At 38.0% G+C, this 24,184-nt stretch overlaps 1 protein-coding gene across 3 annotated transcripts in view; it reads left to right on the top strand.

Annotated features, from left to right (window-relative positions):
• LOC124773559 (diphthine methyltransferase) overlaps positions 1-24,184 on the top strand; it is a 152,398-nt gene that overhangs the window by 1,681 nt on the left and 126,533 nt on the right. For 2 of the 3 annotated variants that reach the window (XM_047249413.1, XM_047249412.1), the window contains exon 2: positions 2,494-2,541. The exons of the other annotated variant lie outside the window; for it this stretch is intronic. The gene's annotated coding sequence lies outside the window, so the exon portion shown is untranslated. The remainder of the gene's footprint in view (positions 1-2,493; positions 2,542-24,184) is intronic. 3 annotated transcript variants of the gene reach the window in all.

The raw sequence follows: 24,184 nt of genomic DNA, 5'->3' as shown, positions 1-24,184 counted from the left end.
CTTATCAGTCCTTACTAAGAAAGACTTAATAGGGTAATGTTATGATTATTTACATATATTAATGTATTTAATTGTATTGGTGTTTTCTGCAAGCAAGCAAAGCAGAGACTGTTCACAAAAATGACTTCATCACAGTGCAGGCTTTTAGTAAACAGAAAAGCAAGTTGTTTTATTAATGGAACAGTTCGTCTTAGATGTCAGTCATTTAACTGCTGAGAATAAAATTGTTCCATTACCAGTTTGTATTTTTATGGAATACTGCCAAGGATCAGGCAAAATATGCAGATACTAGGAGCTCTGTTATGCAGCCAAACTGGTAATGTGCACAGCTTGAATTTAAATGTGACTGAGCTCATTCTTATTTTTTCCTATTTTAATATTAAATATTGTCTGCCGTGTGGCATTGTTCATCATTTAAGACAAAACTCAACCATATCAGTGGTAAGTGGTAGATATTACTAGTTTTTGTCCAAGACTTAAGCTATGTAAGTTGACACAAATGTACTATTGATTCTTACGCTGTAAAATTTGTGTCTACTTATAATTACACAAGAATGAAGTCCTGCATTATCCAGATATCTGAGTGAATCTTTTACATTTTTATTTATAATTAATGAAATATTGTTTTTTGGGTTGCTTTATGCAGTATGCAATTTAGTTGCCACATTCATATGTTAATTCACATTCCTTCAACTCATACGTTAGAGCAACAAGGTGGGTAGAATAGCCATGGTACTGTGAACTTAGGACTCTGCTGCTCATTAATTTTCCAGATAAAAAAAAAATCATTGCTGGTACTGGTTAACCTCTTGGATTTATTTATATTTTAAGTATTAAACAGTATTATGTTCATTTTTCTTCAGCAAAAAACCTGAGAGTGGTGTAGGCTGCTGAAACTATCTTGCTTGTGCATTCTCTTAACTCGACTTACCATATGATTAGTGGTGTGTGGAGCACCCATATCAGTCCTGCAACTTCTTCGTAGTATTTAAAGAGTAGTACAACTATTTATATTTGGCACTAGTGTGCTATGTGTTGTGTCTTAGTGATCACATAACCCATCTCTGCACAGTTTCACATCTACCAGTTACCTGTGGTTCACCCAAACATTTGCCATTGATTACTTTCTTAAGAGCCAGTTTAAAGACAATAAATAAGATTTCATGGTTTAACTATAGCATATAAGGGATTCTTTAAATCTACTACCTTGCACAATGAACTAAAATTAAGTAGACAGTGAAACATTATGAAAAATAAGCATGTTACATGTGGAGTTGCTTTTGTTTCAAAGCCTGATAAGAGTAAAAACACCCTAACTAGAGAGTTGAGAGATAATAACTCTTCTGCAATTTTGTATCAGGAGAAATTTGTGAGAACCTTGCAAGAAGGAAGAAGGTTGGCTAGGTAAATAAATGTCACTAATGTAGAAATAGTTGTGACAGCTGTGGATGTGAATTCACTTGTGATGGTGCTATTGAGAGGACAACACTTGGGAATCTTTTGGTATCTCATAGGAATTGATGAGATTTTGTATTAGTATAAGTAACTTGTCAGTTTAGGACTATATTTAAGAATAGCGGAGAGGACAATAGAGGCAAAAAGAGAACCATACGTATTCTAGTTTACAGGTTAATCATACAAGGAAAATAAAAGCAGCAACCAACCCCTCTTAATAATGCTACTTGTTAAGCAGTGATATCGCTTTTAACCTGATAGGAGAGCTGTGCACGTGTAGCATTTCCTTCATCTTGTGCTGAGAATTAGATCTGGTTGTGGCAAAAGTTCCTTGGTGTGGAGGATTTTCCCTAGATGATTGTGCCATAAAAATCCACATCCCTAAGAAACTCTTGCTACAGTGAAAAACAATCAACGTCTCTTGTGCAGTATAAGACGCTTGAAGTAAGGAATGTGAATTGTTGTCTGATGCTGAGCTTGTTGGTTTGAAACTGGTAGTAGTATTATTTGCTGTGAATAAATGACATTATTAACAATGATTAGTTGCTGCTTTTACTTTGTAGTAAGAATAAACTTGTATCTTTACCTGCCCACTGCCTCACTATATCATTTTTTGCATTAGTAATTTATTTACTCTTATTACTGCTGTTGCTGCAACAGATTCTGTACTTTCTATATGACTCTGCCTTTTATGTGATAAGATTTCATTTCTTTTTTTAATCTGCTTACAGTGCAACACATCACTTCATCATATTTTTCTTTTTTTCTTTCCACTCATCCCTGCCTGCCATGTAATGTTGACTAGTTTCACTGGCCACTCTGGATAATTTAATATTGTTTCTCTGAGTAAGAATGATTCAACTTGAAAGCTAAATTTAAACCATTTGTTGTGTATAGTTTGTTTTGTACATAAACTATAGCATTTCCTGCCTTATGCTTACATGCAGCTTTCAACAGAAATTTCTGTTTTGCAGCCATTGTTTCCTTTATGAAACAATTAAAAATGGATTGTTAGAAAATTTGATTTCTGTTTTTCAGGTTATTACAGTCTTTCTGTAAATGAAAAATTCTTACGCAGAATTGTCGGTGAGTGCTTATTGTTTAATTGTTTACGTTATACATTTTTCCCCGAAAAAACTATGCTAAAATGGAATTAATGGTTTTCCCAAAACAAAATATGAAATTGGATTGCCTTGTTGTAGGAGCAAATGCGTATCCTGGTAGGATTTCATTCTAGTTAACAACCATATGCATGTTAGTTGCATTGTGGTAATTGCATAAAGTTTTCGAGAAAGGGCACTTCAAATACTGGGATAGGGTGCATCCAATCCCCATTTTTCTTGTCCATGTGCACACAGATACTTGTCTATGATCTTCAGCGTCCTTTAATATCACTTTTAAGGAGGTGCCTCATTTCTAATATATGTGAAAATTGAATGTGATTCTTTGCATCTAATGAAACTGTAAGCTTTTCAGTGCATAATTTTATTTGGCCTCCTAGTTAGGGTAACTAAAACATGCTTGTACCACAGTATCCACTTCAAATCCTGGTGGTGCAAGACATCCTGACCAGCTACATTTCACCATTTTGGGGAGTAGTATTGTTGACATAAAATTTCTGATCACCAAACTTTGTGGCAATGCACTGGATTGAATTCCAAACCTTTTGACATACCACCAAGTGAGGGCACATGACACTGTTGATGGTGATCTGTCGTTTGGATGGGGACGTTGTGTGGTGGCCCCATTGGTCCCTTGAGAGCGGTTGGTTATGCTGGCGTTGAGTTTCACTATCTCCATCCTCTTCATCCACAACAAAAATCAGCAGCACACTGTGCAGTTGCTCATCAGTCAAGTTATACGCTTGACACATCTACATGTCAGACGACTTTATGACAAGTTGAAGGAAGTAAGTGGAAAACCACCTGCACTAAAACCTTTCCAAAGATGGATTGCCACGTCAGAACTGATCACTAATTTTCTTAGTATGCAACTGACTTTTAAATGTTTTGTTCTTCTGTAGCAGATGTTGTGTGGTTAATCTATTTCTAAGAAGAAGGGAAAAATGGATGAGAGAACCATGAGTGTCATAATGATGACATTGTTATGAGCATCCTAGCAGTTTATAATGTCACTGCTAAAATAGGAGTGAATGGAATTGGGAGGGTTGGCATTTAGTATTTACTTGCATTGAGAACAATTCATGGTGCAAAGCAGAATCCATTTGCACTGGTTGGAAATGTTTTCAGTCTGTGCTACGTGAACCTTTTGTAACATGAAATGAGAATATCCTTTAATCATCTCGACATTTTTTACTTATTAAAGAGTTTCTGATACAGCGGATGAGAAGTTTCAAGAGCAGAAATGTAATAGTGTCTTTTTAGAATAAAATTGGTTAGTCTAGGCTACCTCATGAGATATGCCAAACATTAATGCCTTAAAAGTTCAATTTGTCTCTTAGAAATAAAAAAGGAAGCGGGTGAAGGAAGCAAAAGGCAAGTTGTAGTTTATTCCTGAAGAGAATTTTATATATTTTGTGTGCAGTTTTTTGTGGATTGTTCTGTAGGTTGCTTTCAGAAACCCGCGTATATGAAAAGTCTTTTTCCACATTGTGATAATATTTTTCTAGGTTTTATGTCTTAATAGGTATTGGTAAATCGATGAAAGCTACAAAACAAATACTGTTTGTTCTTAGAGCATGAGTGGAGTACTGTTTTTCTAAAATCAAATGTGACCATTTAAATGCTTTGTGCTACTAGTTCCTTTAAAAACTTGAAGATTTTTTGCAAATTAAAATTAAATGGAAAAAAGCATTCAGAATCCACCGGTTACAGCTGCAATGTTTAAGAGGAAGGGAAGTCTTCGGCTGAATTCGAAAGACTTGAAATTTTTGTGTATTTAGTATGTGGAAAAGCATCAGCAAGTCCTGTTAGAAGGATGTGTGGAAGTTAATATAGCACTATTTTTCCATCATATTATCAGGGACAGACATTTTAATCACCCTTGGCAGATCTACTCATTGCAGAAATTTGTTTTGATAGCAGTTTGTGAATCATTTCATGGTAAAGGTGCTTAAGTCATAAAAGAGGGCATTTACTGTAATTTAATTTACTTATGTAGATGAGAAAAGCACTTCATTTACACGAATGTATGTGTAACTTGTTCAGATCCCATTTTTTGTAACTTAATGTGAAGTATCTAGTTCTTCTATGTATACATAATATGTTTGCTTCCATTATGAGCTTTATTGTGTATATATGCTCATAATTCTACTATTAATCTATGCAGAAAGCTATAAAAATGAAACTATGACCAAATATGATAGAAAACGTGCCTGCTTACCTGTGACGGTAGACACATGAAAAAAGTTTATGCAGATACAGGAAGAAAGATAGTAAATGGTGGCAAGAAATGGGACTAATTGGAATAAAACAAAAATCTTCCAAAATTATGGCACAGCAGGTGAGTGAGAGAGAGTGAACATACTTTCTATGTTGGTGTCTCTTCCTAGGTTGGGTGAATTAACTGTACAGTTACTTAACAGCCTTGTCATCCCTGACACCAGAATGTGTGTGTGTGTCTCTCACCACTTTGCTGGTTGCAGGTCTATAAGTGTTTTGGAAGTGCTGAAACTTTGTCTGAAAAACTGAAGCTCTGGACAATACTTTGCAGGGAGGTGATGATTTCTGTGAACAAATTAAAACAGGAGTAAGCAATTTCCAGTTGCTCAGTGTTAAATCTTAATAACTTGGAAGTAATGTACAACAAAATATATGCTCACTCTCAAGCTTGAATCACCATTTGAAGGACATTATTGTTTTTGTGCTTTAAGTAAATTTGTATGCAGGCAAACCTATCATTTGAACAACCATAATGGAAATTAAGCTAAGTTCCATGCTTGCAGAAAATAATAATGTATTAAAGGGGTTGACTTATTTGCAAAAATGTAATTTTTTTATTTCCCAATATGTTTCACTACATTTGTGGCATATTTAGTGGATTTTTCTTTTATTGCTTCTTGTGTTACATTGTATATGTCCTGTGGCTGTCAAACAAAATCAGCCACAAGTACATATTAATACAGCATTTTCATTGCTATAGTTGATTTGTTCTGAGCTGTACTTGGTTAGTGCTCAGCTGATAACTGTGTAGAAGTTGGTATTTTCTGTTTCATACTCAGTCGAAAATTCATGTTGTAACTTCATTACTGTGGCTTACACAAGTTTTGCTGCACATTTACTCCTCAACCACAATGTCATTGCACTTGGCCGACATAGGAAACACAAAGTGAAATTACAGTAGACAAGTACGGTGGTGAATAAGGAGAACGCATCACACTGTCAATGCTGACAGATCAGTTGTGCATAAGCTATTGATGCCAGTTCCGCAGCGACTCGTGATAGCCCTCGCTCCAAGGTGCAGTAATATTGTTATCAAGTAATACCTCATCTGCAACTTAACAACTGGAATTCATCAATTGGTACAAGAAAATGTCACTTTAAATGTAAATGTAACAACACATCTAGCAGCTACATACCAGTTGATTCCAGATCAACTGCTGTAGTGATGAGATGTATTAATATAAGCCTGTGGCTGATTTTTGTTTAACAGCCACAGGGTACATACAATATTAAAAAAAGTAATAAAAAGAAAAATCCACTGAAGATGCCACAACTGTGGTGAAACTATTTGGAAAATATGGCATAGTTGTGTTCTTGCAAGAAGGCAGATGCTTTTAATTTTTTTATTGTGCCCTTTGAAGCACATTATTGGGGTTAAGTTTGTGGAGTACTCCAAATATGGCACCTAAGCACACAGGTTATTTTAAACTTCAGTTAATGAACTATATTAATTGATTGATTTTGTTTTGAAATGTTCTGCCAAGAGTTATCTTCTGGATCCAACATAACATTTTATCATGTAACTCGTGTAGACCATTGACATATGGAATATAGTACAAATACAGTTAGTGATACTGATTTGTATACTGAACAGTTCAACAACATTCAAGAACAGTTTCTTTCATAGATGAAACTGTGCTGTAAATGTGTCCTTTGACAAATCATATGTAGTACAGTAGATTGTTTATAGTTACTATTTATGATTGAAAGTATATGAAGTAATTAATAATCAAATCACTAGAGTATAAAGTAACCATTTGTACTTCTGTTAACAAAACTTAAGATTTTTTTTTCTGTCACAAAAATCCAAAAGAGCTTATGGATAGTCATAGAAACTACCATCACTAAATGGATGTTAAGTACCTTTTATTAATTTTCAGGCGGACTTATAACTAAATACACCTTTGACCAAAATATGGTATTTAATAAATGTATTATAGCGTAACAATGTAGGAAAAGATTGCTACTTACCATAAAGAAGACACATTAAGTTGCAGACAGGCAAATTTAAAATACTCTTACACAAAGCTTTTGGCCACAGCCTTCATCAGCAAAAGAGAAACACACACCATTCGTTCACACGGGCAGGCACACTTCTGGCCCGAGATGCCAGAGTTGGCAGTCATGTGTGCATGAGGTATGATTTCTAGTATGTGTGAATGGCGTGTGCTTCTCTTTTGCTGCTGAAGGCTGTGGCCGAAAGCTTCGTGTAAGTATCTTTTAATTGTGCCTGTCCGCAACTTAATGTGTCTTCATAATGGTAAGTACCAATCTGTCTTTCCCTACATTGTTGATATTCCTATGTGGAGTTTCCATTGCTATATTATAGCTTAAATACACAGGAAGTGTGAAATATGATCTCAAAACAATCTTAAATAATTACTACAGTAGTTTTTGTGAAGACTGTGAAACTTTTAGTTTGCAGTTTCGTGTTAATTCTGTAAACTTATCCATACCATTGTACTGACTGCTAAATACAAAAGACTGAAATTAGCTTCACAAAATATTTAACTTTACATCTGTCAGATAGTGCAAAGTAACACAAAGGGAATTTTACAGTCATGTCTTAACAACACAATGTGTATGTAACAGCATTGTTGTATACAGCATCAGCACGTTCTAATACACAGGTATTTCTTATTTTATTGTTTAATAATATCACAGATCATAGTTTTTACATCACTTTAGTTTTTATTAGAATCTGAATGAACAACTATTGCAATCATGTTATTGCGATCAATATTGCCAGGACTTCGTACTTTCTATCTACACCTAACTTTGTTAACGTAATTATTGTTACAAAATCCTGAAGTTAAGCAAAGAAATGTTAAAATTGATTCCTTTTCCCACTAAATAATAGAGGTTTCTGTTACTGAAGAATACAAACATAATTTTAGTTGAAAAATAAAATCTCAATTTTTCTTCTCCCCGCATCAGGCATAACATGAATAAGGATTCAGTCCCAGCCATACAAATTCTTATTTATCCACCCACTTTTTTTTTTCTTCCTCTACTATCATGTTGCTATCACACAGAAATAGTGAAATATGTAATCGGAACTAAGACTTTTTTAATTTTCTGCCAAGGTGTAACACACATAATCTGAAATAGAATTATTTCAGTCACCAGAAAAATTTCGAGAGCTGTGTCAGAATTGTACATCTTTGCTATTCACGGGCAAAACAGTCCTAGGTGTGTTTTTATATTGCAAATGTAGGAAGATTTAGTGAGCAGGGTGCAGTTAACGAATAACATACATAAGTTCAAAATGCTGTAGATGCTCTTGCTAAATTATACGGTATTAGATCCAACAAATTTTAGTTACTAGCTGTTATCTATAATAAGACTGTGAGAATGTTTTTGTTTGACATCCATCGGCTGCTTTATATGTATCCTTTTTTTGAATAGATACAACTGGTTAATTTTTTATTGTTGAGAAAACTTCTTTAAAAATTCAAACACTTCGTATGTGTTCTTAATTAGCATGAACATTATTGTCTCTGTAGTGACACCAAAAACAGACCACTGAACACCCCTGTAAAATATCTCTTGCGCCTGCAAAATGCTCACTCTGATGTGTTCTCGGAGAGCAATCTGATTGTACTTTTATAAAATCCACTAAGAGCTAAATATCAACTTAGTGGAGATTCAGCCTAACAAAGGGTGGAAGGTTGAGAAGCAACATTTATAAAACAAAAAAATAAATATGAGTTAATTAATGGTGTAAAACATATTGGTTGGAGTGAGGGGGAGGGGTGGACTCAGTGACCAGTCAGTTTTGTACAGCTTGGCTACACCACAAAATAAAAACTTAATCTGTTTGCTCTCTCTCTGTCTGCCCCCCTCCCTTTTTGTGTGTGTCCTTCACACACACACACACACACACACACACACACACACACACACACACACACACACACACACACACACACACACACACTCACCTACCTGCACACCCGTCCTCGGAACTCTTCTGTGTTCTTAGTGCCAGCAGCTACTTGCTTTTCTTGTTTTTCTATCCATACTCCCTCATTATACAAAAAAAAAAAAAAAAAAAAAAAAAAATATTTTCATAATCTCTCTTCAGTAACAGAAACATGCAATACGTTGTATTGTCATAGTTACACACTTCTTTCCCACTCACTGAATGTAGATACACTAAGTTGGCAATGCTGACACATAGCCAACGGTCGTATTTTTCAATTCTAGCTATGGATGTAATAAGTGAAGTGAAGTGAAATAGCACTCTAATGTGTTTATGCTGATTAACAAACAATGTATACTCTCGGTCTGGGACAATAATAACTTTTTTGATGCATAAATTTACACATACAATATCAGTTATGTATTCCTACTAGTATAAGGTATATTTGTGTAAGTGGTAAGAGGCAAATGCAAATCAAACAAATTGCGTATATTATTTATGTATGATAAATTATTACTTTGTATACTTTCAGTGTAACCACTGATTCTATGCTACTATATTGTACTCAGGAATGTAAAAAACAAAAACATTTATCAGATTGCATCATATCAGAGGTTGTGTGAAATGTAGTATTATAGTGAAATCAGTGTAATAGTACCAGAAATAGTTATTCCATGTGAATGATGTGTAATCAAATGAGTAAGTATTTATGTGGAATTAGACTGCAGTGAGCTGTGTGTCTGTAGGTGGTAACATTTATATGCAGTCTTTGAACGGCGTCATAGTGAAAATCTAAAATTTCTTATTGGGTTATTGCTGGTGTTTTGTCCATACTTACCAAAATAGTTCTAGTCATCAAATGATTGAGCATGCTTTGAAAAGATGCAGTTCCTGTCTTTAAAGATATGAATGGCACTGATATATCAGAAAAATGGAATCACTAAACAGATAACATTTTTAAATTTCTGCATTATGCACAGTAACATGTCTCTCCAAAGTTTGACTGCTTCCCTGTTACCCAACTGAAAATCAAGATGATGTATTTAGTGCCTCATGTCCTCAGGTAATCTCATTAACAAACTTCAGTACAAAAATTTGTTAGTCGTATAATGTTGCTGGAAACACTTTTTCTCTTATTTTTCTCTTATATGAAGGTATCATCCATACATCTTGTGAGCATATATTGGCACCACTTTATTTGTACACAATATGCTTTGTTGAGTATAGTCTACATTTTGCAGCTAATGCGAGTTATGTGCTATTATTTGTGAATGTCGACAGTTTTGAGAATGTTAGCTACCATAGTCTATTGTTCCTATGGTAAATGGTATCATGCCTTAACTATCATATGATCTAAAAAATCCTATTTTCTTATGATTTTTGTAGCAGAATTAAGCAGCAGACATGAGGCAATCTTAGACACATTTTTGGTGTTATGTTTTGAAGTGATTAAAGCTGAACAATACAAACTTATTTGTGGAAATTTTTATTGTAAATTACCTGCTAACTGTGTAATGGAAATGTTAACATATACAGACAGTATACACACACACAATGCATCTGTTAACTGACTGATTATTCACGAAATATGTTCCTTAAAAGTATCGTGATATTGAGAATAATCAGTTTAATTTATAATTTTGTAGTAGAGATACTCAAATTGTATTTGTAAATGGTTTTGTGATGAAATCTAATGCCAATGTTTGTAGTTTTGCTGAAAGCTATATTATACTATAGTTGAATGAAATGTTTGTAGTGAGAATAAATATTAATATAAGAATATCTCCTGTCCTGACTGTAGATTCTAAATGCTGTATACTGTATTTCAATATCTCAGAATGAAATAGTATTTTGCTAGTATTATTGTATTGTATAGTATCTGGGATGAGTTTAATATTTACCCCCGACAAAGAGATATATGTTAACCTTGTTTCTGACATATAATTATTGTCACTGTGCTTGTCTGTAGGTGATTACTCTGAAATAAACAGTGTTTAAGTAGCACTTTTTGTTGTTGTTGTTGGTGGTGGTGGTGGTGGTGATGGTGGTGGTGGTGGTTGTCTTCAGTCTGAAGACTGATTTGAAGCAACTCTCCATAGTAGTCTACTCTGTGATATATGTAAAACTACTGCAAGCCACATCCATTTGGGCCTACCTGTTATGCTCATACCTTGGTCTCACTGTCATTTTTACCCAACACACTTCCTTCCAAAACCACACACACAATTACTTGATGCTGTAGAATGTGTCCCACAAACCAGTCCCTCCTTTTTGTTAAGTTGCGCTGTAAATTTCATGTTCCAACATTTCTACGGAATCCAAACTGATCTTCCCTGAGCTCGGCTTCTACCAGTTTTTCCATTCGTCTGTAAAGAATTCGTGTTAGTATTTTGCAGCCATGGCTTATTAAACTGATAGTTCGGTAATTTTCACATCTGCGAACACCTGCTTTCTTTGGGATTGGAATTATTATATTCTTCTTGAAGTCTGAGGGTATTTCCCCTATCTCATACATCTTGCTCACCAGATGGTAGAGTTTTTGTCAGGACTGGCTCTCCCAAGGCCGTCAGTAGTTCTAATGGAATGTTGTCTACTCCTGGGGCCTTGTTTCGACTCAGGTCTTTCAGTGCTCTGTCAAACTCTTCACGCAGTATCATATCTCCTGTTTCATCTTCATCTACATCGTCTTCCATTTCCATAATATTCCCCTCAAGTACCTCGCCCTTGTATAGCCCCTCTATATACTCCTTCCACCTTTCTGCTTTCCCTTCTTTGCTTAGAACTGGGTTTCCATCTGAACTCTTGATATTCATAGAAGTGGTTCTCGTTTCTCCAAAGGTCTCTGTAGGCAGTATCTATTTTACCCCTGGTGAGATAAGCCTCTACATCCCTACATTTGTCCTCTAGCCATGCCTGCTTAGCCATTTTGCACTTCCTGTCGATCTCATTTTTGAGACGTTTGTATTCCTTTTTGCCTGCTTCATTTACTGCAATTTTATATTTCCTCCTTTCATCAATTAAATTCAGTATCTCTTCTGTTACCCAAAGATTTCTATTAGCCCTCGTCTTTTTACCTACTTCATCCTCTGCTGCCCTCGCTATTTCATCTCTCAAAGCTACCCATTCTTCTTCTACTGTATTTCTTTCCCCCATTCTTGTCAATCGTTCCCTAATGCTCTCCGTGTAACTCTGCAGAACCTCTGGTTCTGTCAGTTAATCCAGGTCCCATCTCCTTAAATTCCCCCCTTTTTGCAGTTTCTTCAGTTTTGATCTACAGTTCATAACCAATAGGGTGTGGTCAGAGTCCACATCTGCCCCTGGAAATGTCTTACAATTTAAAACCCGATTCCTAAATCTCTGTCTTACCATTATACAATCTATCTGAAACCTGTCAGTATCTCCAGACTTCTTCCATGTATACGATCTTCTTTTATGATTCTTGAACAAAGTGTTAGCTATGATTAAGTTATGCTCTGTGCAAATTCTACCAGGCGGCTTCCTCTTTCATTCTTTACCCCCATTCCATAGTCACCTACTACGTTTCCTTCTCTTCCTTTTCCTACTCCAGTCACCCATGACTATTAAATTTTCGTCTCCCTTCAATTATCTTAAAAATTTCTCTTACCTCATCATACATTTCATCAATCTCTTCATCATCTGTGGAGCTAGTCAGCATTTAAACTTGTACTATTGTGGTAGGCATGGGCTTTGTATCTACCTTGGCCACAATAATGCGCTCACTATGCTGTTTGTAGTAGTTTACCTGCACTCCTATTTTTTTATTCATTATTAAACCTACTCCTGTATTACCCCTATTTGATTTTGTATTTGTAACCCTGTATTCACCTGACCAGAAGTCTTGTTCCTCCTGCCACCGAACTTCACTAATTCCAATTATATCTAACTTTAACTTATCCATTTCCCTTTTTAAATTTTCTAACCTTCCTGCCCGATTAAGGGATCTGACATTCCATGCTCCAACCCGTAGAATGCCAGTTGTCTTTCTCCTGATAACAACGTCCTCCTGAGTAGTCCCTGCCCAGAGATCCGAATGGGGGATTATTTTACCTCCAGAATATTTTACCCAAGAGGACGCCATTATCATTTATTTAACCATACAGTAATGGTGCATGCCCTCGGGGAAAAATTATGGCTGTAGTTTCCCCTTGCTTTCAGCCATTCGCAGTACCAGCACAGCAAGGCCGTTTTGGTTAGTGTCACAAGGCCAGATCAGTTAATCATCCAGACTGTTGCCCCTGCAACTACTGAAAAGGCTGCTGCCCCTCTTCAGGAACCATACGTTTGTCTGGACTCTCAACAGATACCCCTTCGTTGTGGTTGCACTTACAGTGCGGCTGTCTGTATCGTTGAGGCACGCAAGCACCAATGGCAAGGTCCGTGCTTCATGGGGGGGCAATTCAGTTGAGTACCTCTTTATTAGTTACACGCTCTAGCCCTCCAATATTTAGCATTCTTATATAATGCCACATTTCAATAATTTCTGTTCTCATCTCGAGGTGCGCGTTACTCGCATTTCACTTCCCTGCAAGGCTACACTCCATACAGATAACTTCAGAAGACTTCCATCACCTAAATTTATATTCAGTGTTAACAAATCCCTCTTTTTTTCAGAAATTTTCCTTTTCATAAGCAGTCCGCATTTCATATACTTTTTACTTCGTTATCATTATCTATTTTGCAGTCCAATTACCAAAGCTCATCTACTGATTTTAGTGTATCTTTTTATAATCTAATTTCCTCTGCAACACCTGATTTCACTCAACTAAGTTCTATTATCCTCATTTTGCTTTTCTTTTTTTTTTTTTTCTCATCCTAAACCGCTTTTCAGGACACCCTCTATTGTTGTTCAGCTGTTCTTCCAAGTCTGTGTCTGACAGAATAACAGTGTCATCAGCAAACCTCAAAGTTTTTATTTCTTCTTTCTGAACTTTAATTACTATGCCAAATTCTTGTTTTCCTTTATTGCTTGTTCAGTATATAGGTTGAATAACACTTCGGATAGGATGCAATCCTGTCTCACTCTCCTCTCAACTACCGCATTTCTTAGGTGCCCTTTGAGTGTTAAAACTGTAACATGGTTTTTGTACAGACTGTGTATAACTTTTTACTGCCAGTAATTTATCCATACTACCGCCAGAATTTCGGAGCATATTCCACTTAGTGTCGTCAAAAGCTTTCTCTAAGTTTGAAAAATCGTGTAAATATAGTTTTGCCTTGCTTCAGTCTGTCTTGTAAGGTAAGTCATAGGGTCTGTATTGCTTCAATTATTTCTACATTTCTTTGGAGCTCCAACTAATCTCCAAGAAAAACAGCTTGGGAATATTTACACCTGTCAGAAAGATACCCCAAGGTCAGCTTCTACCATTTTTCTCTAGTCTTTTGTAAGTAAATTGGGTCAATATTTTGCACCTGTGACACATTAAATTGATAGTTTGGTAATGTTTGCACCTGTCAGTGCCTACTTTGGTTGGAACTGGTCCTGTTAACTTCTTCTTGAAGTCTTAGGGGATTTCATCTGCCTCGTATATCTTGTGCAGCCGAAAAAATAGTTTTGTTACGATTGGCTCTCTCGAGGATCACAGTAATTAAGAGAATGTCGTCTACTCTAGGGGCTTGTTTTTATTAATATCTTTCAGCACTCTATCAAATTCTTTTTGGAGTATCGTATCTCCCATCTCATTTTCATCTACTTCCTCTTTCGTTTCTATAATACTGTCTTCAAGTTGATTTCCCTTGTAGAGTCCCTCTATTCCTTCCACTCTTCAGACTTCTGTTCTTTACTTAGTATGGGCTTGCTGCCTGAGCTCTTGATATTCACACAGCTGCTTTCTTTTTCTTTAAAGGTTTCTTTAATCCTCATGTAGCAGTATTTATCTTTCCTCTAGTTCTATATTCCTTTACAGCCCTGCATTTGCACTCGAGCCATTCCTGGTTAGCCATCTTGCCCCTTCTACCAATCTCATTTGTTAGATGACTGTATTCCCTTTAGCCTGTCGCATTTTTAAACTTCGTCATTTTTTCAATTAAATTCAATATCTCTTTTGTTATCCAAGAATTTCTGCTATGCCTTGTCTTCTTACCTACCTATTTCGTACTCAGTCTTCACTATTTCATCCTTCATAATTGCCTATTCACCTTCTTCTGTGTTCTGTTTCCCCATTTCAGTCAAACATTGTCAAGTGCTCCTTTGAAACACTGTATAATGTCTGATTCTTTCAACCCATACAAATCCCATTAAGCAAATACTATTGGTCTAAATATGTCACTACTACGAAACAAAGTGTATTTCTTTTTTCATGGCTGAGACAATATATGTCACTTGAGTTTCTTGCCATTAATGCCAGAATGGTGCATTTGCAGGAAACAAATATGCTGCCATATGGTATTTGAGTGTGTATGCACCCTGGGAAATCCAGGAAAAACTCGTGTTTTTTATCATCTTTAAATTTGTTAGAATTCCGGAAAATTTTCATTGTTTTAGTTTTCAGTTAAATTTTTGTAATTATGGCTGGTAAGAACTTTAACAAAGAATTTACTTTTGCCCACCACTACAGAATAATACCACAGCAATAAAACATAAATGAAAGAATAACTTCAAAATATAACTGCAGTTGCAAAGAAAGTGCACCATTTATAACCACAAAACACGAGTGCACTCACAATCGTCTGCCAAGTCCAAAATGTGTCAAAGGTTTTAGGGTGGGGATGAACAACAAACTGCTTTCGATGAGCCTGATGTCACGACTGTTTATATTTCTAATAGACTGCGAGAAAATATTGCGAACGGTGATTTGGGAAGCATTGCGTTTCAGAGTCAGTGAATTATGTTGCATGTGAGAATGGGTGATGAATTTCTTAAATCATAGAACTTTTGACTCTCATTCAAAACTTAAACACTTTGAGGACCAGCAACTTAGTAAAATTTCAGGCCTTAGGAGACCAGTCATTTAAGCCATTATTTACTATTTTACTGACACTTTTGTGTTTGGTATGTCTTAAAGGGCAACATATGCTAAAAAGACCAAGTTTCAAGCTTAGTTTTTTGTATTTATTGTAGTTCTTTCATAGATTACAAATTCATAATCATGCTTGTCAGAAATATTCAGGTACTGCAATTTAAGCTGTGCTCCTGGGATCCTAACTAACCATATACTTGGAAGAAGAAAACAAATTTTTTTTGACCAGTGTTATATGTGAAAGCCTAGCTTTTCTTGTAGCTATAATGTATGTATATAAATCTAAACCATTAACTTTTCCTATTTGTGAGTTTGCACTAAACAGTTTGTTTCATACCCAGTTTGCCTGACTTTGTTATCATGTGGAATGAAATAGAGAAAGTACAAGATTGTGGGTATGAAAGAATTTTATTTGCAGGAACCGTTGCACCTTGCATGCTCCCATCTTAAACCATGAACAAACTGTGTGATTAATGCAACAGGCTGAGAGTCGTCATATTTTAGCCAACTAAAGCTGATCTCCAGAGATACAATGAAGTGGTCAGGCAATAACTTGTTTCCTTAAGCTCGAACACCAATCAACTGAAAAATGTAAGTCAGTACCAAGAATACTAATAAAAATCAAAGCATAAAGCAGATTGTTCATGTGCACATTGCCACGGAATAATGCTGTGTTTCGCTGTGCATTCGCAGATGTTCTTCTGGTGACTCACATACAGCTGTCCCTCCAGCCGCTTGCCCTTCCCCAGTAGAGCAGAGCTCTGGGAGTGTAAGGGTATTTATATTTCACCCAACGTCCACCTCTTGTATGTACTGAAGGCACTGCTTGAACTTCTTCAGCCTCTGGGTGCTGGCAGCGAGGGTGCTACTTCCTTTTGTGGCAGCGAGATAGTATCGTCCGTGTCCAGTAGTGTGGAAGGTGACACTTCGTATTCAGTGTGTACACCGTCTTCGGTCAGTAACGGTGTAGATTTGACCCATTCCAACGATACCATTTGGGTCTTCCCACTTTGATCTATATGAATGGCATGTTATCCCGGGAGAGAACTCTGTAGGGTCCAGAATATGGGGGCTGCTGTGGTGACTGGAAAGCGTGTGTGTCTGTAGCATCACATGTGTACGTGACCATACATCTTTGTGCATGAACATTAGTACTGCCCCATGTCTCGAGACAGCGGATGGGCAAAGTCTGGTCATATGCTTGAGCACCATTTGGAGTACATAAAGCAATTTGGTATGTCATGCACCAGTTTGATCAGTGAAGAATTCTGCAGGCAGTCTTAAGGGTTCACCACAAACCAGTTGTGCAGTGGATGCTCCTAAATCTGCTTTCAATGCTGTACAAAGACCCAACAAAACCAATGACAAAGCTGACGACCAAGACTGTGCGTAGCAGATAAATGCGGCTTTTATTCTATGCCAATTTTTTTCTGTGCCAATGTTTCACCATTCCATTGCTTTTTGGGTGGTAAGCTGTGGTATGATGATTGTGTAAATGGTAGAGGTTGGCCAATTCTGAGAATGGTGTTGATTAGAATTGACGTCCCTGGTCTGTGGTGATGTGTAAAGGGCAACCGAAATGTGCGATACATGATGAAAGAAATACCCATGCCACCATTTCCGTGGAAATGTCTCATAACTAAATCGCCTGTGCCCATTTGGTGAAGTGGTCCACTGCTGTGAGGGGGTGACGGTGTCCTTCCAATGGCAATAGAGGTCCCACAATGTCCAGGTGCACATGTGTGAAACGTTGTATCGTAAGTGGGAAGCCTCCTACTGCTTTGTGCACATGTTGTCCAACCTCGGCCCTCTAACAAAGTAAGCACGTTTTTGCCCTACTACGGCAGTCCTTTATATTGGGCCACATGAATTTGTCCGTCATCAGTTTGGCACTGGCGTTTATTCCTGGATAAGCCATCCCGTGGATGCTGTCAAATAATTGTGGTCGCAGTTTCTTAAGTACAATAGGTCTCGGTTTTTGGTGTGATACGTCTCACCAAACTAACAAACGTTCACCTGTAGGTTGTATTTGCTGCAGATGTAACCCGGATGTACTGTCGCAATGGAATTTTGCGACTTGTTGGTGTGTCTCTTGCTCAGCAGCAAACTCCTTGTAGTCAATAGCTTGAGAGATTGATTCCAACTGAGGCAGGAAATCCACCACGACATTCTCAGCTCCTTTTATATGCTGCAGGTCTGTCGTGAATTGGGCGATGAATTCAAGTTGTCTAAATTGTCGTGGTGAGCAGCCATCCTTGATCATTCTGAAGGCGAAAGTAATTGGCTTGTGATCTATGATAAACTGTGAATGGCCTGGCTTCCATTTGTGGCCAGAAATCTCTAACAGCTTCATAAATTACCAGCAACTCCCTCTTGGAAGTGCTCCATTGTTATGACATAAGCTTATGAAACAAGAAGCCAGTGGCCTTCGACACGCTGGTGTAGAGCTGCGCCAGTGGCTTACTGTCTAATGCCCACAACAATTGTGAGTTGCGCCTGAGGAACTGGGTGTGCCTACATGATTGCCTGACATAGATGTGCCTTGGTCTTATCAAATGTCATCAACATCTCTGGTGTCCACTGCATACGCTGTTTGCCCACTGTGTCCTTGCCAGCTATTGCTGATGTCAAAGGTGCCTGGATGGCCACTGCATTAGGCAGATGATGTCTGTAGAATTTAACTGCTCCAAGGAACCTGTGTAGGTGGTGATAATCTTCAATAGTCAACGAGTATCCTAAGGATGGCACCTCACGCCGCTGACGTAAACACTTTGATTCATTGACTGAAATGGCATGTGCATCAATATGAAATAATTTGGGTGAAGGTCACGGTTAAAGCAGGCTCAGACATGGTAATTGGATGTCTCTATAGGCCCCCTGTCTCAGCAGCTGTTGTGGCTGAGCACCTGAAGGATAATTTGGAAAATGTTTCGAGTAGATTTCCCCCAACATGTTATAGTTCTTGGTGGAGATTTTAATTTGCCGGATATAGACTGGGAGACTCAAACGTTCATAACGGGTGGCAGAAACAAAGAATCCAGTGAAATTTTTTTTAAGTGCTTTATCTGAAAACTACCTTGAGCAGTTAAACAGAGAACCGACTCGTGGCAATAACATATTAGACCTTCTGGTGGCAAACAGACCCGAACTATTTGAAACAGCTAATGCAGAACAGGGAATCAGCGATCATAAAGCGGTTACTGCATTGATGATTTCAGCCGTAAATAGAAATATTAAAAAAGGTAGGAAGATTTTTCTGTTTAGCAAAAGTGACAAAAAGCAGATTTCAGAGTACCTGACGGCTCAACGCAAGAGTTTTGTTTCAAGTACAGATAGTGTTGAGGATCAGGGGACAAAGTTCAAAACCATCTTACAATATGCGTTAGATGAGTATGCGCCAAGCAAGATCGTAAGAGTTGAAAAAGAGCCACCGTGGTACAACAACCGAGTTAGAAAACTGCTGTGGAAGCAAAGGGAACTTCACAGCAAACATAAACATAGCCAAAGCCTTGCAGACAAACAAAAATTAAGCGAAGCGAAATGTAGTGTGAGGAGGGCTATGCGAGAGGCGTTCAATGAATTCGAAAGTAAAGTTCTGTGTACTGACTTGGCAGAAAGTCCTAAGAAATTGTGGTCTTATGTCAAAGCGGTAGGTGGATCAAAACAAAATGTCCAGACACTCTGTGACCAAAATGGTACTGAAATAGAGGATGACAGACTAAAGGCCACAATACTAAATGTCTTTTTCCAAAGCTGTTTCACAGAGGAAGACTGCACTGTAGTTCCTGCTCTAGATTGTTGCACAGATGACAAAATGGTAAATATTGAAATAGACAACAGAGGAATAGAGAAACAATTAAAAGCACTCAAAAGATGAAAGACCGCTGGACCTGATGGGATACCAGTTTGATTTTACACAGAGTACATGAAGGAACTTGCCCCCCTTCTTGCAGCGGTGTACCATAGGTCTCTACAAGAGCGTAGCGTTCCAAAGGATTGGAATAGGGCGCAGGTCATCCCCGTTTTCAAGAAGGGACATTGAACAGATGTGCAGAACTATAGATCTATATCTCTAATGTCGATCAGTTGTAGAATTTTAGTACACGTATTATGCTAGAGTATAATGACTTTTCTGGAGACTAGGAATGTACTCTGTAGTAATCAACATGGGTTATGAAAAAGATGATCGTGTGAAATCCAGCTCGCGCTGTTCGTCCACGAGAGTCAGAGGGCCATAGACACGGGTTCCCAGGTAGATGCTGTGTTTCTTGACTTCCGCAAGGCATTCGATACAGTTCCCCACAGTCGTTTAATGAACAAAGTGAGAGCATATGGACTATCAGACCAGTTGTGTGATTGAATTGAAGAGTTCCTAGATAACAGAACACAGCATGTCATTCTCAAAGGAGAGAAGTCTTCCAAAGTAAGAGTGATTTCAGGTGTGCCGCAGTTGAGTGTCGTAGAACCATTGCTATTCACAATATATGTAAATGATCTTGTGGATAATATCGGAAGTTCAGTGAGGCTTTTTGTGGATGATGCTGTGGTATATCGAGAGGTTGTAACAATGGAAAATTGTACTCAAATGCAGGAGGATCTGCAGCGAATTGACGCATGGTGCAGGGAATGGCAATTAAATCTCTATGTAGACAAGTGTAATGTGCTGTGGATACATAGAAAGAAAGATCCCTTATCATTTAGCTACAATATAGCAGGTCAGCAACTGGAAGCAGTTAATTCCATAAATTATCTGGGAGTACGCATTAGGAGTGATTTAAAATGGAATGATCATATGAAGTTGATCGTTGGTAAAGCAGATGCCAGACTGAGATTCATTGGAAGAATCCTAAGGAAATGCAATCTGAAAACAAAGGAAGTAGGATACAGTGCACTTGTTCGCCCACTGCTTGAATACTGCTCACCGGTGTGGGATCCATACCAGGTAGGGTTGATAGAAGAGATAGAGGAGATCCAATAGAGAGCAGTGCGCTTCGTTACAGAATCATTTAGTAATCGCGAAAGCGTTACGGAAATGATAGATAAACTCCAGTGGAAGAGTCTCAAAGAGAGATGCTCCGTAGCTTGTTATTGGCTTTTGTTGAAGTTTCAAGAACATACCTTCACTGAGTAGTCAGGCAGTGTATTGCCCCCTCCTACGTATATCTTGCAAAGAGACCATGAGGATAAAATCAGAGAGATTAGAGCCCACACAGAGTCATACCGACAACCATTCTTTACACGAACAATACGAGACTGGAATAAGAGGAGAACTGATAAGAGGTACTCAGGGTACCCTCCGCCACACACTGTCAGGTGGCTTGCGGAGTATGGATGTAGATGTAGAGATGTAGAATGTTTTGGTCTTTAGATACATGTCGTGCAATTTCTTGGACACCGTAAAGACCAGGACATCATCAAGGTAAGCGAAGCATTATGATAAACCTCTTAGTACTTCGTAGACAAACCTTTACCAAGTTTGTGCAACATTTTTCAAACCAAACGGCATACAGAGGTATTTGAATTACCCAAATGGTGTTGGGGCAGCCGTCTTAAATATATCAGAAGGTGCTACCAGTATACGGTGATATGCTCTCTGACAATCGGTGACAAGAAAATGGTTGCGCCTGCCAACGCATACGTAAAATCCCTAATATGTGGTATTGGATAGCTATCAGGAATAGTACTGGTACTGAATGCCCGGTAGTCTCCAGAACCTGTCTTTCTTCTCTACTAGATGAAGTGGTGACGGCCAAGGGCTGTTGGACCTACAGAGTACTCCCGAGTGCAATTGTTCTTAGAATTCAGCCTTCACTGCAGCGAAATGATCAGGAGCTAACAGGCATGGGTGCTGAGATACTGGTTGACTGGGTGTAGTCCTGATGTGATGGACAATGTTGCGCTTACCTGTCTGCGCACACGGCACGGATTCGCACTTTGCAATGTGTGGTGTCACTCCCTGTCTGCCATCGTATGTAGGCAGAGAACCTCGTCCTAGGGTGGCTTTAATGCACCACTTACCCTGGCGGATACTCAACGTGCCAATATCTACTTCAACTGTATAATGAAACAAGAAATCCGCACTCAATATTGCATCTGACACATCGGCAAACACGAAAGACCATGGTGAATTACCTTGAATACCAAGGTCTACGTCTGTCTGGCATTTTCCATAAGTCATTACTGAAGTCTGGTTTGCCGCTATGATCTTTGATTGAGATGGAGGAAGCTGCACATCACAAATTCTAACTGGCAATGTACTGACGTCTGAGCCTGAGTCGATTAGCCAAGTGCGGTTGGATTTAACATCTGTGACAAAAAGTCAGTGGGACAGCAAGGGTAAAGAAGAAAGCTTACTAACTAGTAGGTGTCTGTCAACACTCTCACCTCGCAGTGGTAGGCGCTGGTGCTTGAACTCGCAACTGGCGGCTCCTATCAGCAGCCATTGTTGCCATTTGGGTGAATGCAGGGTGATGTGCATCACGTCGCCTTGTTTCTGAAACGATGGTGGTACTAGTGGATACGTTGCTTAGGCACATTGCCATCTTCCTTGATCTTCTTGTATGCGGTTACATTGCCTCCAAGCAATGTCGATATCTATCACCGCAAGTCGTCAGTGTGATTTTGTAGCTCATCCAGTTGTTGAGTAACACCCATTCGTTGGCATTGTTGAATCCGTGCAGCTTCATGAATGTCTGTACTGGTACATTTGAATGTCACAGATGACGTATGCCCTGCATCTAATGAAGCAAAGACCTTGTCGGCTAGTGAGAGCAACGGTGAAATATCTCGTGTGTCAGAAAGCACCACAGCCATTTTAACTGCCTCTGACAACTATACATATCATACGGGTTGCAGCATCGTATCTGGCAACTCAGTGTCGTCGGCTAAGCTACACAGGTGCTGTCAAAATTCCAAAGGCAACTTGTCTCCTCTCTTTCCACCATGTAGTGCTTCTTGGATACATTGTTCCACTGGCTGACATAGCTGCTCAAGGAGTTACTGTTTAAAGTGCATACACTTAAGCGTGGCGGGTGGGCTGAGTATTATATCTGTACTGTTTGTTGCTGTTTTATTGTCGAGCGCATGAACAGCGATCATAAATTTGGTATCTTCGTTTACAGTGCTGTGATGCTGAAAAGTCAGATCGAGCATTGCAAACCGTAATTCAGGATTATCAGGAATGAACTGCGGTGGACGTATCTTCATCTTGCTAGCGCAATCCGATGCACTAGAAAAGTTCAGCACTGCATTTTCCTGTTTTTCAATGTCACGTCGTAAATCTTCGATGTACTTCAACAAAGCATCGCGCCAATCTGTAGTACTCTGTGTGCCACACGGACAACACCAAATGGTGCTGCATTTGCTTGTGTAAAACGGAATTCAGTATGTGGGGTCAACACTTATAGCCAACTACAGCTTATCTCTGTCTCCTAAAGAGATACAACAAAGTGGTCAGGCAATAACTTTTTATTTCCATAACCTTGATCATCAGTCAACTGAAAAATCTAAGTCAGTACCAAGAATACTAATAAAAATCAAAGAGTAAAGCAGATTGGCTGTGCAGTTGTCACCACAGAATATTGCTGTGTTTCACTGTGCATTCAAAGATGTTCCTGTGGTGACTCCCATAATATTATAAGCAAGACCCATTTGCATTTAGTCCATAGTAGGATTGTTGTGTTAGCAACAATGTGTACTTCAGCAAAACAACATTCACTATTGCACTTCTTTTTTTTTTTTTTTACTTATAAACTTTTCTGTTTGTGGACTCTCTTCTTAATATTTAAAAAAAAGTTCAATCACTTATTTTTATTACTATTATTGTGTGCAACAGTTAAAATAACAACACTGTTTTACATATATTGCATGTGTGCTGCTATTTACTCTATACATTCCCAGAAGCAATGGTGAATATTCAGGGATATGACAGGAACAATCATTTGAAGCAAAAAACTTCATATTGACATACGCCTTATTCCAAATGGTTTGCAAGATAGAACACATATAATGTATATTGTTATTTATTTTCTGTATTTTTCAGTATATTGACAGGTTTACACATATAAAACAAATTGTAAAATGCGTGTTGTAAAGTTTACTAAGTATCGGTTACAGAATATGTTATTTTAATACATTCGTCCCTAAGCATTATCATACACATCAAATAATATGTGGCGAAAGTTGCTGTGTGCTGATAGTGGGACTATGCTGCACTGTTTAACAATGTGCTGCTATTTGTGCACACATTCAGGAGAAAAATGTGAACTTAGAAGAATAACTGTTTCATGTAACATCCCGAAAACTCTGTGTGGTAAACCATATTTTTCATTATTGTAGATTTGTAATATTTTAGCCAGCATGTGTACAAACATGGTTAACTGCTGCTTCTCTCGAATACATTCTCAGTCCGTTGCACTACTTTACGC

The sequence above is a fragment of the Schistocerca piceifrons genome, chromosome 2 (genome assembly GCF_021461385.2).
Source record: "Schistocerca piceifrons isolate TAMUIC-IGC-003096 chromosome 2, iqSchPice1.1, whole genome shotgun sequence".
Taxonomy (NCBI): domain Eukaryota; kingdom Metazoa; phylum Arthropoda; class Insecta; order Orthoptera; family Acrididae; genus Schistocerca; species Schistocerca piceifrons.
This window is presented reverse-complemented; position numbering and strand designations above follow the sequence as displayed.